At 38.0% G+C, this 13,839-nt stretch overlaps 1 protein-coding gene and 1 non-coding gene across 2 annotated transcripts in view; one reads left to right on the forward strand and one right to left on the reverse strand.

The window, feature by feature from the left end:
• The window catches only part of LOC125588710, a gene marked incomplete at its 3' end in the record, with an annotated part of 76,488 nt that overhangs the window by 27,775 nt on the left and 34,874 nt on the right, over positions 1-13,839 (forward strand). The window lies entirely within an intron of this gene.
• LOC125589420 lies at positions 5,211-5,317 on the reverse strand. Its single transcript, XR_007325612.1, has one exon. It is a non-coding gene; the product is annotated as a small nucleolar RNA R71 (small nucleolar RNA).

Genomic DNA, 13,839 nt, shown 5'->3' on the forward strand with positions numbered 1-13,839 from the left:
ATCATTTCACCAAATGTTTTGGAGACACGGTCCCTTACTCGAGCTCGCAGAAATCTTTTAAGAGAGCAAAAAAAGGTATTACTCAAATTTTAAAACTTTTAATAAATATACAACAAATATCAAAAGGACTGGATATCTTTGAATCTACACCATCAGAGGCTGTAGAAAGCGTATATTATCGTTCTTGTTTTAGTATTTTCTGAGTTGTAAAGTAATTTAGGAAGTTTTTGTACATATTCAGGATTGCCTTCCTGATTTTTGTTGTACTTGCATAGACTGACACGACTCCATTGGATGTGACGGCTTCCAAACACGGTGAAGCCAATCCGGATCAAGTAGATGAAACTCCAGAGCCTACGACTGAGATCATTTTACCAAATGTTTCGCTCTCGAATCTCTCTTGTTTAAGACCCTCACTTCCTGTAAGCTTCTTCTTCATTCTTGTTGTGGGTTTTGTTTTGATCATGTCTGGTTTTATGTCTGAATCTTGGTCTGTGTTTTAATAGAATTCAGCTTTGAGGTTACTGTAGTTTGATGATAATCAAAGAACATTGTCCAGCTTGTGTGTTTGTTTTTGTTGTAGAGTTATGATTCATTGATCATAAGCTTGTGTGTTATAAGCTGAAAGTGATTATGTGCATCTTACGATATTGCTTCTATAAAGTAGTACCTCTGGTCTTAATGCTTGTATAAACTGTTATAAGTTTTGCTTACTTTAGTTTATGTGTATGTTACTATTTTGCTTCAGTGATTCTGTGAATTGTGTCTTAACCTCTAGTATTGAAGCATTTGTATAAGTTTGGTCACTCTTGAAAACATTGATTATCATTTATGCAAATGTCTTTATTGTCTTATATGATAAGTCATGTCTTACTCTCTGCATTATTTTTGGTATTTGACAGTGTTGATTTCTGCCCTCTTGTCGGAACATATTGGTGAAGAGATTAATTTCAAGAAAATCGTTCCATTTCAAGTTGAGGAAGCAGAAGGTTTAAAAGACAAAATTTTGTTTCAAATGTGGCCTATTTGTTGTCAAGATGCTAAAATGCAGGTCATTGAGTTTGAAAGACATGTCCAATATAAATGATGACACTGCGATGGACTTAAAGAGCAAGTTATGATGTGAGATATTTGACCAGTTTATGGATAAAGATTTCCAGGAAGTTTACAGAAAGTGAACATGTCACACTTTTAGCTTTAGACTGTTGTTGAACTTTGTTTGCTATTATGTATGGAATGTTTAGTTGGACAAGTATGGAATGTTCTAATAAGTTTGTAATGAATTATGAAGACTCTTTTTTCATTTAGGTTGTTATTGAAGAATTTTCAAGTTGTTTAGGATAACTTGTGGCACTTTTAGGATGAGTTTCCAGAAATAAAAGAAACAAGTTGTTTTCAGGAAGGATTTGTGTAGTTTCAGGAAAGCTTTCTAGAAAATTCGAAGTTAATAAATTTGAAAAACTTTTTGCTTGGTGTCTTCTTGTTTGGCTTATGCATGTTGATATCTTTGGTAGGCTCGGGAATTTTCTAATGACATTACATTGTTAGTCTCTTGTTTGTGCTTGTGCTTGTGAAATTGTGTAGTGTTTTTTTTTTAAATTTCAGGAAGGATTTGTGTAGTTTCAGGAAAGCTTTCTAGAAAATTTGATGTTAACAAATTTGAAAAACTTTTTGCTTGATGTCTTCTTGTTTGGCTTACGCATGTTGATATCTTTGGTAGGCTTGTGAATTTTCTAATGACATTGTTAGTCTCTTGCTTGTGCTTATTCTTGTGATTGTGCTTGTGCTTGTGAAATTGTGTAGTGTTTTTTAAATTTCAGGAAGGATCTGTGTAGTTTCAGGAAAGCTTTCCAGAAAATTCGATGTTAACAAATTTGAAAAACTTTTTACTTGGTGTCTTCTTGTTTGGCTTACACATGTTGATACCTTTGGTAGGCCCGTGAATTTGCTAATGACATTGTTAGTCTCTTGCTTGTGCTTGTGCTTGTGAAATTGTGTAGTGTTTTTTAAATTTCTGGAAAGATTTATGTAGTTTCAGGAAAGCTTTCCAGAAAATTCGATGTTAACAAATTTGAATTTTTTTTTGCTTGGTGTCTTCTTGTTTGGCTTACGCATGTTGATATCTTTGGTATGCTCATGAATTTTCTAATGACATTGATAGTCTCTTGCTTGTGCTTGTGCTTGTGCTTGTGAAATTGTGTAGTGTTTTTTAAATTTTAGGAAGGATTTGTGTAGTTTCAGGAAAGCTTTCCAAAAAAAAGTTGATGTTAAATCAGGAAGGCTATCCTGATTATGTACAAAAGTTTTGGTATATGCTCAAGCACATATTTCTTCCTGATTATCTCCATCGAACATAAGAGCCACATTTAACAAAGTAAGTATCGACAACAGTGTGAAGTCTGGTCATCATCATCCTATCTTCTTTCTTCCCAGCATATACACTGTCTCTGTCCACAAAAACCCTAAAGGAATACGAGCAATAACTAGTCCTATTCAGTATATACACTGTCTCTGTCTACAAAAATATTTTCTTCCTGAATATCTCCATCCAAAATAAGAGCCATATTTAACAAAGTAAATATCAACAACAGTGTGAAGTCTGGTCATCATCATCCTATCTTCTTTCTTCCCAGCATATACACTGTCTATGTCCACAAAAACCCCAAATAAATACTAGTAATAACTAGTCCTATTCAGCATATACACTGTCTCTGTCCACACAAATGTTTTTTTCTTGCATATCTCCATCCAACATAAGAGCCACATTTAACAAAGTAAATATTGACAACAATGTGAAATCTGGTCATCATCATCCTATCTTCTTTCTTTCCAGCATATACACTGTCTATGTCCACAAAAACCCCAAAGGAAGCAATAACTAGTCCTATTCAGCTTTGACCATGAAATAAGGCAATGTTCAATCAGGAGGACAAAAAACCTCTAATAAAACTTGAAGGTAGATTGACTTACACTTTACTGAAGAGGAAAGCTTTCCCATGGCGTGATTGAAAATACTGTAAAAACCAAGCTAACAATACATGTTGTCGATATCTTCTGTAGACAAATAAAATGCAAAGAAATTTTTAAATCTTTAAAGAGTCCTATAATGTGTGAAGTGTGAACCATAAACATTTAAATGAATTTAAAGATTGCATTTTTAGCTTCAAACCCCGAAACCAAATCCACATAACTTAGGTACCAATCGTTATATGTGACTGAAGATCCAGTATAGTCTCAAGATGAAGTAATATATAGTGTTTTATACATCTTGTATATATGCTTTTCAATTGGTTTTCAAGTCTTTATCGAGTCTTCCTAGTCCTTTTCGAGTCATTACAGGTCTGGAGTTGCATTGGATGGGAGATGCACCAGCTGGAACAAAAGAGGCAGAAAACAATGCAATTTGGTGATTTTCACGCAGAACAGTCTTGATACTGTTCCGGATAGCGAAGCAACCGGAGTGACTATTCTGGATAGAGCGGAACAACCCGAGTGCATGTTCCAGCAGCAGAGATTTTTAAGGAAACTACAACCTATTTCGGGATTTGCCCTAATCTCTATATTTTCTCTCCCAGCCGCCGGTGACTTTGATATATCTTCTTTTTCTGTTTCTCCTGACTATTCTACGCTACTTTTTACACAAGGAACCAGACCTTAGAGTTGGAGACTTGAGATTTTGCTACTTTGTAAAGGGAGAAGGCCATCTCTCTCGATTTAGAGAAGAACCCCCAAAACCCTATTACTTTATTTCAGTCATATTTCATGCTGCTTTATATCTCTGTCTCTGTGTTTTCTTGCTTCATGGCTGAGTAGTCAGCTTGCTTAGTCTAGGGTGTTAGGGTGTTAGATCCGTGAGCTTGACATAAATAAGTTATAAACCGATTGTCTTCATTCACTGTTGTTCTTAAGGCTTGCATCAAGCTAACCACTTAGTGCCTGATTCTAGGTTTAATCTATTCATCAAAAGTGTTATAAGTTGCTAGACATAACTTGAATGAGCATCATATCCCTAACCAGCGAAAGTAGATGTTAGGGTGTTTTGTGAACATATCGGACTTGATCTCTATTGCTTGCTGTCGCGTCTTGATCCAAACGAGAGTTTAGGTATCAAGATCGATCAGCATAGGGAACAGTACCACGACAGTGGACTGTTCTATTTGAGTGATCCGAGTTCTAGACTTGCTCTTAATTGAACTTGAATAATTGTTTGGCTCACACTTGCTTAACACCCGATCAAACCACCGTAGGCTAACATTTTAATTATATGAATACTTTAATTAATCTTGTTTCTCACGGAACCCTCAATTCTTAAAACCCCCATATTGTTTTAGCTAAGTATTGATCCCATAAAGATAAAGTGTAATCGTTGGTCTCTGTGGATTCGATCCTAAGGTACTACATCGACATACCATTCGATTGTGGTAGTGTGCACATTAGGTTAATTGGTGTGCGTATACACGTAATATCAATTTGGCGCCGTTGCCGGGGACCATCTTTTACCTTTATTTTTCGGTTATTTATTTAGTCTAAGACCTCTAACTTGCTCTATCCTTTTTTTGTTGTAACTAATGTTCCAAGTGCATGATCAGTAGACATACTCGGAGAAAGCACAAGGAGAATTGGTTACACTTACCAACCAGGAGCTAGCAAGGTTAGAAAGAACAAATCGACAAGAGCAAAGGCCAAACAACACCAACATGGGTGATCAAGGCCATCAAGATGATCTCGCTGCAGCAATGCAACTGATGCAACAGCAGATGATTCAAATGCAGTAGACCATCCAAGCTCAGCAGGATGCTGCTGAACAGGCTGCTCTCGCGCGGCAGGAACAACAGGCACAAACTGTTCCGATCGGGGAGAGAAACCTTCCGCGTAATATCCCTACTACGCGCTCTGCCATTGTTCCTCCACCCTGCACCAGACAGGACTTCGAGATCAAGCCTGCTTTGATCGGTCTAGTACTGAGAAAGGTGTTCTATGGTCTCTCTACAGAAATTTCAATGGAGCATATTGAGAGCTTCGAAAAAGTCTGCAGTTTCACTCGCGCGAATGGTGTTCCACCAGATTACATCAGGTGCATGTTATTCCCATTCTCTCTTGATGGAAAAGCTGCATGGCGGTTGAACTCTCTCCCTACCGTCTCTCTCACTTCATGGGAACATGTCCGATCAGCGTTCCTCAGCCATTTCTACTCTAAGGCGAGAACAGCTGCATTGAGGAACAAGATCACCTCCTTCAGACAGCTCACTGATGAGCCTTTCTGCGACGCATGGGAGCGCTTCAATGACTATCGCAGAGAATGTCCTCACCATGGATTTGATGATGATTACCTCCTGGACATTTTCTATGATGGAGTGGACTGGAAATACCAAGGTGCTCTAAACTCTGCGAGCAATGGAGACTTCATGGCTCAAACCACTGATAGAGCGTTTAAGCTGATTGAGAACGTGGCTGCTAGCTCAGCTACTAAGAAAGAGGAGAGTGATTGCTCCATGAAAGGGAACAGTTCCGACACCCAGAAAATAGATGAGCTGACTGCCAAGGTTGATCAGCTACTGAAAAACAACCAAGGGCACGTCTTCAGCATGGAGCAAGCTACGGCCGGGCATATTCAGAACCAGAACCAGCGACAACCGCAGAGCAATCGGCAAGCTGTTCCAGCTACCGGGAACAGTCAACCAGATGAGCTGAAGGGTCTGGGTATGATGATGCAACAGTTGTTGCAGGGTCAGCATGTTCAGGCCAAGGCGTTGAATCAGGCAACCACGGAAATGAACACCAGGATGGGCAACATGTTCACTGAGCTGAATAACAAGTATGACACTCTTACGATCCACATAAGAAAGATCGATGTTCAGCTTGCTCAAACAGCTGAGAGTGTCAAGAGGCAACAAGGGACGCTCCCTGGAAAAACTGATAAAAATCCTAGGACTGAGCACTGTAATGCAATAGAGCAGCCGTTCACTGAGACTGCTCCAGGCGCAGAAGAGAGAGCAGAGCAGCCTACTAGCTCTGCGGTAACTGCTCCCGACGAATCTGCTGAGACTCCATCATCTCGAGTCTATGTTCCCAAGGTTCCCTATGCAATTCCACCTAGACATCTAATGGATCCCATTAGTGAAGAGCAGCTGATAGGTTTTAACAAGATGGTGAGAAAGCTTCCTAAAGAACTTACATTCGAAGATGCTCCGCAGATTCGTCCATTGCTCAAGTTCTTTAAAAACTGTAGAGAGACTCAAGAGGAGATCAAGGTCCTCTACACCAAAGCACTGTCTACACCAGCACTGAAGGTATTGCCTAAGGTTGATGATCCTGGAAAGTTTGTTTTCCCATGTTCCATCGCAGGAACAACCTTCAAGGACGCTCTTTGTGACTCTGGTTCTTGTGTGAATCTCGTCTCAAAGGCTATTGTAGACGATTTGGGTATTGCTGATGTTGAGCATTCTCAGCTGACCCTGACCTTTGCAAACTCTTCCAGAGCAGTCCCATATGGAACCATCCGCAGCCTTCATGTTCAAGTAGGGGAATGCATTGTTCCTGCTGAGTTTCAAGTTGTTGAGATGAATAAGGATCATGAGATGCCTTTGATATTTGGAAGGACATTCATGGCTACTGTTGGAGCAACCATCGAGATGCCCAACAAGAGAGTCTGCTTCTCCAACATCAACAAGAAAGTTTTCTACAAGGCTGTACCCACCAGATCTTCCTCATCACACGCCTCTTGCATCTCAGTGTTTGATGTAGAAAAGCTGAAGGTTGTTCCACAGAAGGAGCATGGTGATAAGGGTGAGAGCAGGCTGTTCTCTGATGAAGATCCTAGCACTGATCCTACTAAATTCAGAGGGAATTCAAGGGTGAAACAGAAAGTCCAGAAGAAAAAGGTCAAGGGAGATCCTACAATGACTTTGATACCTCTCAAGTGTGATAAGAACTCCATCGAGTATGAGGTAAAGTGCAAGGGTACCTCCAAACCGTTCTCTAAAGTCAGAGCCATTCTCACACATGAGCTGAAGGAGAAAGGGAAAGCTGCTGTGAAAGGGTTGTTGAGCAGGGTTTTGAAGCTGAACATGTCTGATTGTGGAGCTTGTTTTCGAACAAGCCCTCCTACTCAACCAGATTGATCCCTATCACCAAGTCAAGCTAGTGACTTAAACCAAGCGCTTGGTGGGAGGCAACCCACTGGTAAGTGTACATATAAGTTCGTTTTGTTTTGTTTACTTATTTTTTGTTTTAGTTTATTGAGTCTCAGGTCAAAAAGCAGAAAAACCCGAGAGACTTCAAAAATTCTGGGTTGCAGCAATGGAACAACCTGCCCTCTGAAAAGAGCGGCTGTTCCAGGCGACCATCTGACGATAGAACACCCAGAATTTTCATGGAGTGCCCGCTCCACTCAGGTAAGTATCTCAACCAAAAAAAAAAATGTTTATTCTTGTTTTCACCTTCTCTCTGATTTATTTTCACACCAGGGACGTTGTGAAGTAAGTCTGGGGGAGGGTTTTCGTCGTTTACTAACTCGTTTCTTTCTTTTGTTTTTCTTTTGGGTCAATTTGAGTCAGTTTTTATGATCGAGTCAGACAAAACTTTGTGGGAATTAGGACATTATTCCGTGTTGATCACTGACCACCTCGTGCTTTAGTTATCTTATTCAGTGACCTTAGCAGTGACGAAAGACACACATGTGGACCTGGAACACCCTGACATATCTCACTTGATTCTCTAGAAGTTCTCAGTCGATCAGGTTACACTGGGTAGACTTAGCTCCACCTAACTTGAACCTAATCTTGACTGAAATTCTTCTTGTTATGGGCATTAGATCAGGGAAACGAGAACACACTCAGGACTTCTTATCCTTTTTGTCCATCTTGCTGATCCTGAGTGGCTAGCTCATCTTTAGCTAGTTCCCACCCTGCACCTTAGCCTTTATTCCACCTTCATGCATTTGTTTTTCAGTGTCATATGTGCAGATATGTGCAAAAAGGTCGGAGAGGAAAGGATCAACGCAGCCTCTTACTCGTTACTGCTGCAGAAATTCTGTCAGAAAGGAGAACAAGAAGATTAAGGGAGCAACCGCTCAGAACGATCATGTATTACCTCCTTCTTCGTCACGTCACCATATCAGTCTTCAAAAAAAAAAAAAAAAGAGAAAAAAAGATACGAAAAAACGAGAATAATGTGATGGAGAAGGGGAAGAAAGAAAAGAAACATGGAGCCACTGGAAAGGTCGAGCAAGAATTTGGTACCAAGTATTGAAGAGTATGTAGAGGAAAGTGGAAAGCAGAACAATCAGTCGCCTGCTCCGTCATCAGAACAGTCGCACCAGATATAAAAACGAGTAGAGGCTGTGGACATCAATGGATCTATCCTCTCTTGCCATTTTGTGTGATATCCTGCATCCTCTACAATGAAATGGTAGCCCCTAAACACTCTTAACTCCACCATTAAATAGCTTGTTCCACACCTAGACCGTCTACCCTGAATAGTGCCTGTGATGAGAAGCTCACGCTACTCTTAAATGAATATAGGGAGTTCTGTCTCGATAGTGTTTCTTTTTCAGGTTTGAGATGTAGAGTATGGAGCCGATTTTCGAACAACAGTCAGTGGGGTTCCGGTAGGGGTGTGTTGTCCTAGTTTTACTGCTTGTATGGTTCAGAGATTCGTGGTTAAAGTATGGTTGCTGAGAATAGGAGAGTTCCCACACTTTCAAACCTTCTCCCTGTTCTTGATACTTGACATTGTTTGAGGACAAACAAGGATCTAAGTCTGGGGAAATTGATATATGGTGTTTTATACATCTTGTATATATGCTTTTCAATTGGTTTTCAAGTCTTTATCGAGTCTTCCTAGTCCTTTTCGAGTCATTACAGGCCTGGAGTTGCATTGGATGGGAGATGCACGAGCTGGAACAAAAGAGGCAGAAAACAATGCAATTTGGTGATTTTCACGCAGAACAGTCTTTATGACTGTTCCGGATAGCGGAGCAACCCGAGTGACTGTTCTGGATAGAGCGGAACAACCCGAGTGCATGTTCCAGCGGCAGAGATTTTTAAGGAAACTACAACCTATATCGGGATTTGCCCTAATCTCTCTATTTTCTCTCCCAGCCGCCTGTGGCTTTGATATATCTTCTTTTTCTGTTTCTCCTGACTATCCTACGCTACTTTTTACACAAGAAATCAGACCTTAGAGTTTGAGACTTGAGATTTTGCTAATTTGTAAAGGGAGAAGACCATCTCTCTCGATTTAGAGAAGAACCCCCTGAACCATATTACTTTATTTCAGTCATATTTCATGTTGCTTTATATCTCTGTCTCTGTGTTTTCTTTCTTCATGGCTGAGTAGTCAGCTTACTTAGTCTAGGGTGTTAGATCCGTGAGCTTGACATAAATAAGTTATAAATCGATTGTCTCCATTCACTGTTGTTCTTAAGGCTTGCATCAAGTTAACCACTTAGTGCCTGATTCTAGGTTTAATCTATTCATCAAAAGTGTTATGGGTTGCTAGACATAACTTGAATGAGCATCATATCCCTAACCAGCGAAAGTAGATGTTAGGGTGTTTTGTGAACAGATCAGACTTGATTTTAATGTTTGTCATCACATCTCAGTCCAAACGACAGTTTAGGTACTGAGATATTGACAAAAGGTGAAGCACCATGACAGTGGGCTGATCTATCTTAAGTGATTCGAGTTCTAGACTGGTCTTTAATCGAACTTGAATAATTATTTGGCTCACACTTGTTTAACACCCGACCAAACCACCCTAGGCTAGCATTTTAATCATCTGAAAGCTTTAATTAATCTTATTACTTGCTGTTACGAAACCTTAATCTCAAAACCCCATCATTGTTTTAGCTAATTATTGATCCCATAAAGATAAAGTGTAATCGTTGGTCTCTGTGGATTCGATCCTAAAATGCTACATCGACATACCATTCGATTGTGGTAGTGTGCACATTAGGTTAATTGGTGTGCGTATACACGTAATATCAAGTAACTATAGAAAGAGTAACAATGACTGAATCATATATTGATCTAATTATTTCAGAAAAACAGAGATGCGAATGACTGTGTTAAGATGAAGTAATACCAATCCTCCTCATTAAACATGATAAATGAATCACCACCTCAAGCTTGAGTAATAGAATAGCCGTTTGAAGAAAAAAAACATCATAAATGAATCCAAAACTGAAGACTTCTGAGTTTTTACCATTGAAATTCAATACAATGCAAGCAATAATATGATGATTCTCAACAATCAAATTAAACAGATTGCAATACTAGTGAGAAGAAACCCCACACATGAGTGATTTGAGCAGAGATAAATCACATATTGAGATTTAGCAGCATCAAAAAAAAATGAAAAGACCTTGGAGACGACATCATCGTAGAAGGCGAGCTTGTAGTGACGAAAACGGATCGGAGACAATGCAGAGGCGATGCGCAGATGAGGACTGATCAGAGATGATGCGGAGGCGATGCGCAGACGACGACGGAGGCGATGCGCAGACGACGACGGAGGCGATGCGCAAACGAAGACGGAGGCGATGCGCAGACGACGACGGAGGTGATGCGGAGACGACGACGGAGACGAAGCGGAGACAATACGCAGACGACGACGGAGACGACGTACATCAATACAACGGCACAACTTCGTCGCCGAAAACTTACGAAATTTTTTTTCAAAATGTTTTCCATTTTATTATTTAATAATTTAGGTTAAATTAACATTGGGGGTACCATGGTGATTAGTTATCATTAAATGAAACATTTCTGTCAAGTTGGGTCTTGAAGTCTCTATTTGGAAGAAAAACTTGGTTTAGTGCTATCTAAGGCCATTTCTCAATCTTAATTAAAAAAATAAAACTTAATATCATAACATCCAAAAAGATATCCTATATCAATAAAATTTACTAAAATAAAATGATAGATGCTACTATATATAAAATTTACTAAAATAATAGGCTATATTATTTAAACAAAATACTGTTTTTACTTATAAATCCTGTAAATACTAAAATGATACATGTTAAAGTATATTTCTAAACACAACATGTAAATATTAATTATCTTAAACATATATATTTTCTATAATATAAATAAATAAATTTTAAAAATGTATTATATGCAAAATGTATACATTAAAGAAAAAACATATTTTGAAAGAGGTTTTATTGTACCTAACTCGATATATATTCATAAGTACTAAAAATTAATAACAAAGTAAAATGTATTAAGGGCAATTCTCCTGAATAGATCATTTTTCAAGTTTTTATCACAAAAATAGACCCTAAGAAGGAAAATAATCAAAATGTTCCATTTAATAGGTAAAATGACCATAATACTTTAGATATATAAATACAAAAAAAATAAAAAAAAATAATTTTTTTATAGTTTCAGATTATATGTTTTCAAATTCGAACTTTTTTATAAATTTTATTTTTTTTTGAAATTTTTTTGAAATTTTTTTATTTTATTTTTTTCAAGATAAGAAAGGTTTGACTAGAATCTCAGAACAAAATCATGGACGATTTTAATGTAAGTCGTCGGAGGGGCGACTTCCGTGTAAGTCGTCTAGAAAAAAATAATTTTTTTTGTTTTATTTTTCATTTGCAAAACTAACTTGAGACGACTTCCATGTAAGTCGTATAACAAAATATTGTTTTTTTTTTACTGAACACGTAAGTCGTCCATGAAAAGTCAAATTTCTGACACAATCCGGTCAAATGTAAAACTAACCTGTTTACCCTAGACGACTTACATGGAAGTCGTCTCGATTTTTTTTTTAACAAACAAAGATGGACGACTTCCATGTAAGTCGTCTATAAAAACACATTTAAAAGTCAATTGCAAAACTAACTTCTGCATTGACCAGAAGATTTCCATGTAAGTCGTCTACAGCCAGACGACTTATGTAAGTCGTCAGGACGAACATATCTGGGAAAAAAAAACTGATTTCATAGTTTCAACGAGTGAGATAACTTGTTTAGCACACATAAGTCTTCTCCAAGCTCCCAGAATCTCAAACAAAAGTGAACCACCAAGAAGTGTAAGCTTCAATGGCTCTATGAACCATAAAATTTGTAGAATCAAAATCTTGGATTTTTTTGGAAGAATATGGAGAGAAAGGGGAAGAGATGTTGTTTTTAGTTCATAAGAATTGAGAAAGAGAGAGTGTGAATCGATTTTAGGTGCATTAAGAGCTTCAAATTGGTTGTTCATGGTGGTTGGTGTATTGATGGCAATGTCAATATTGTGAGTACTTGAAGAAGATGAGGGTGATAGAGTAAAATATGTATTTTGAAAAAAAAAAGAAAAAAAAAAAGTGATGACATTTTCTTGAATAATCTGAACTTTGAGGGTGAAAGAGGCAGGTCAAAGTTCCAAAAAAATATGGATTAGTTTTGTGTTTGAGTTCAAAGTTTTGAGTCATATTTGCAGAAACCTCTAATAAATTTTGCTAGAGAAAAAATGTTAGTATAAGGTTTGTCCAAATTTATTTTTAGACTGTCACCTAAACATTAAAAAGATGTAAGGTGATGACAGCTAAGTAAGTTTAAAATTTAATTATTACAAATTTGAAGGTTATATCTTTTAAAACGATCTTCAAATAATATATACGGGATTAAGACAATGTATGTGTTTTTTTGGTCTAAAATAACAATTTTCCCTTTATAAAATAACAATGTTATTGATTAAGACATTTAAAAAAGATTTAGGAGAAAATGAATATTTGTTGATGAGACCAATTATTAGTTAAGCTCACTCCAAAACTAGTAACAAAGCTTCTCCTTCTGGACTGTCACATTTCAAAACACGTTTGAACAAATGAAAGAGAAGAGGAAGACATACTTATCTTCTTCTACAATCTCCATGAAGGATTCAACATCAACCGAAGACAGAAGAGAACATATGGTTTCACTTTCACCCTCTAAGAACATAACACCTAGCAGTAGCGAAAAAACACATCTTTTAGATCCCTGCTTCACCATCTGATATCTTGTGAATTTACATGTTTTTAACTTCTTATTCTTGCATGGTTTGGTCATTTAGAGTATCATTTAGGCACATTTAGGTTGCATATCATTGCATTTGTACATATCAGGTGTTGGAGAGCACCATGGATGAGTTAGAAGACCATTGGAGGGATTTTGAGTCCAAAGAGTGAAAGATGAACACGGATGAAGGCCTTAAAGATCTCTTCTGAAGCTCAAAATTTGTGGAGACACTGGAAATTGAGTTAGCTTTACAATGGAGGTGGTTTCAAGTCGTTTGGAGCTGTATTGAGGGATTTATGATCAAAATACTACACACATATCAATATGACATTCCTAGCGGCCAGGCGTAGCGGCAAAAGATGGTCGCTACATAAGATAGAGCTGAGGCGCCTAAGTACCGTAGCGGGAGTGTGTAGCGGGTTAGAGAGACCGCTATAGTTGAAGCGCTTTCTGTAGCGGTCTTCCGTAGCGGCATAATGAGGTCGCTATGAGTTCAAGAATGCGAAAAAATCGTCTAAGTGTCCTAGCGGCCACCCGTAGCGGGCATGTCAGGTCGCTACAGGCGTAGTGACCTCTGGTAGCGACCTTTTATGGTCACTACGGAGAAAAATATCTGTTTTTATGGGTCAACCCCAGCTCGAGTTTTAGATATATATAACTACTTTTCAGACAATAATTGAGGGATCTATCTACTTTTTTATGAAGAACACAAGAACTCTTGAGAGAAAAAGCTTGAATCTTTAGTTTCTTTTCTTCTTATTCTCTTGAATTTGCTTGTTTAATCCTTGTTTATCTTTATTCTCTGTTGTATCTACTTGAATATGCTTCAATCTATTATGAGATTA

This window comes from Brassica napus, chromosome C6 (assembly GCF_020379485.1).
Source record: "Brassica napus cultivar Da-Ae chromosome C6, Da-Ae, whole genome shotgun sequence".
Taxonomy (NCBI): Eukaryota; Viridiplantae; Streptophyta; class Magnoliopsida; order Brassicales; family Brassicaceae; genus Brassica; species Brassica napus.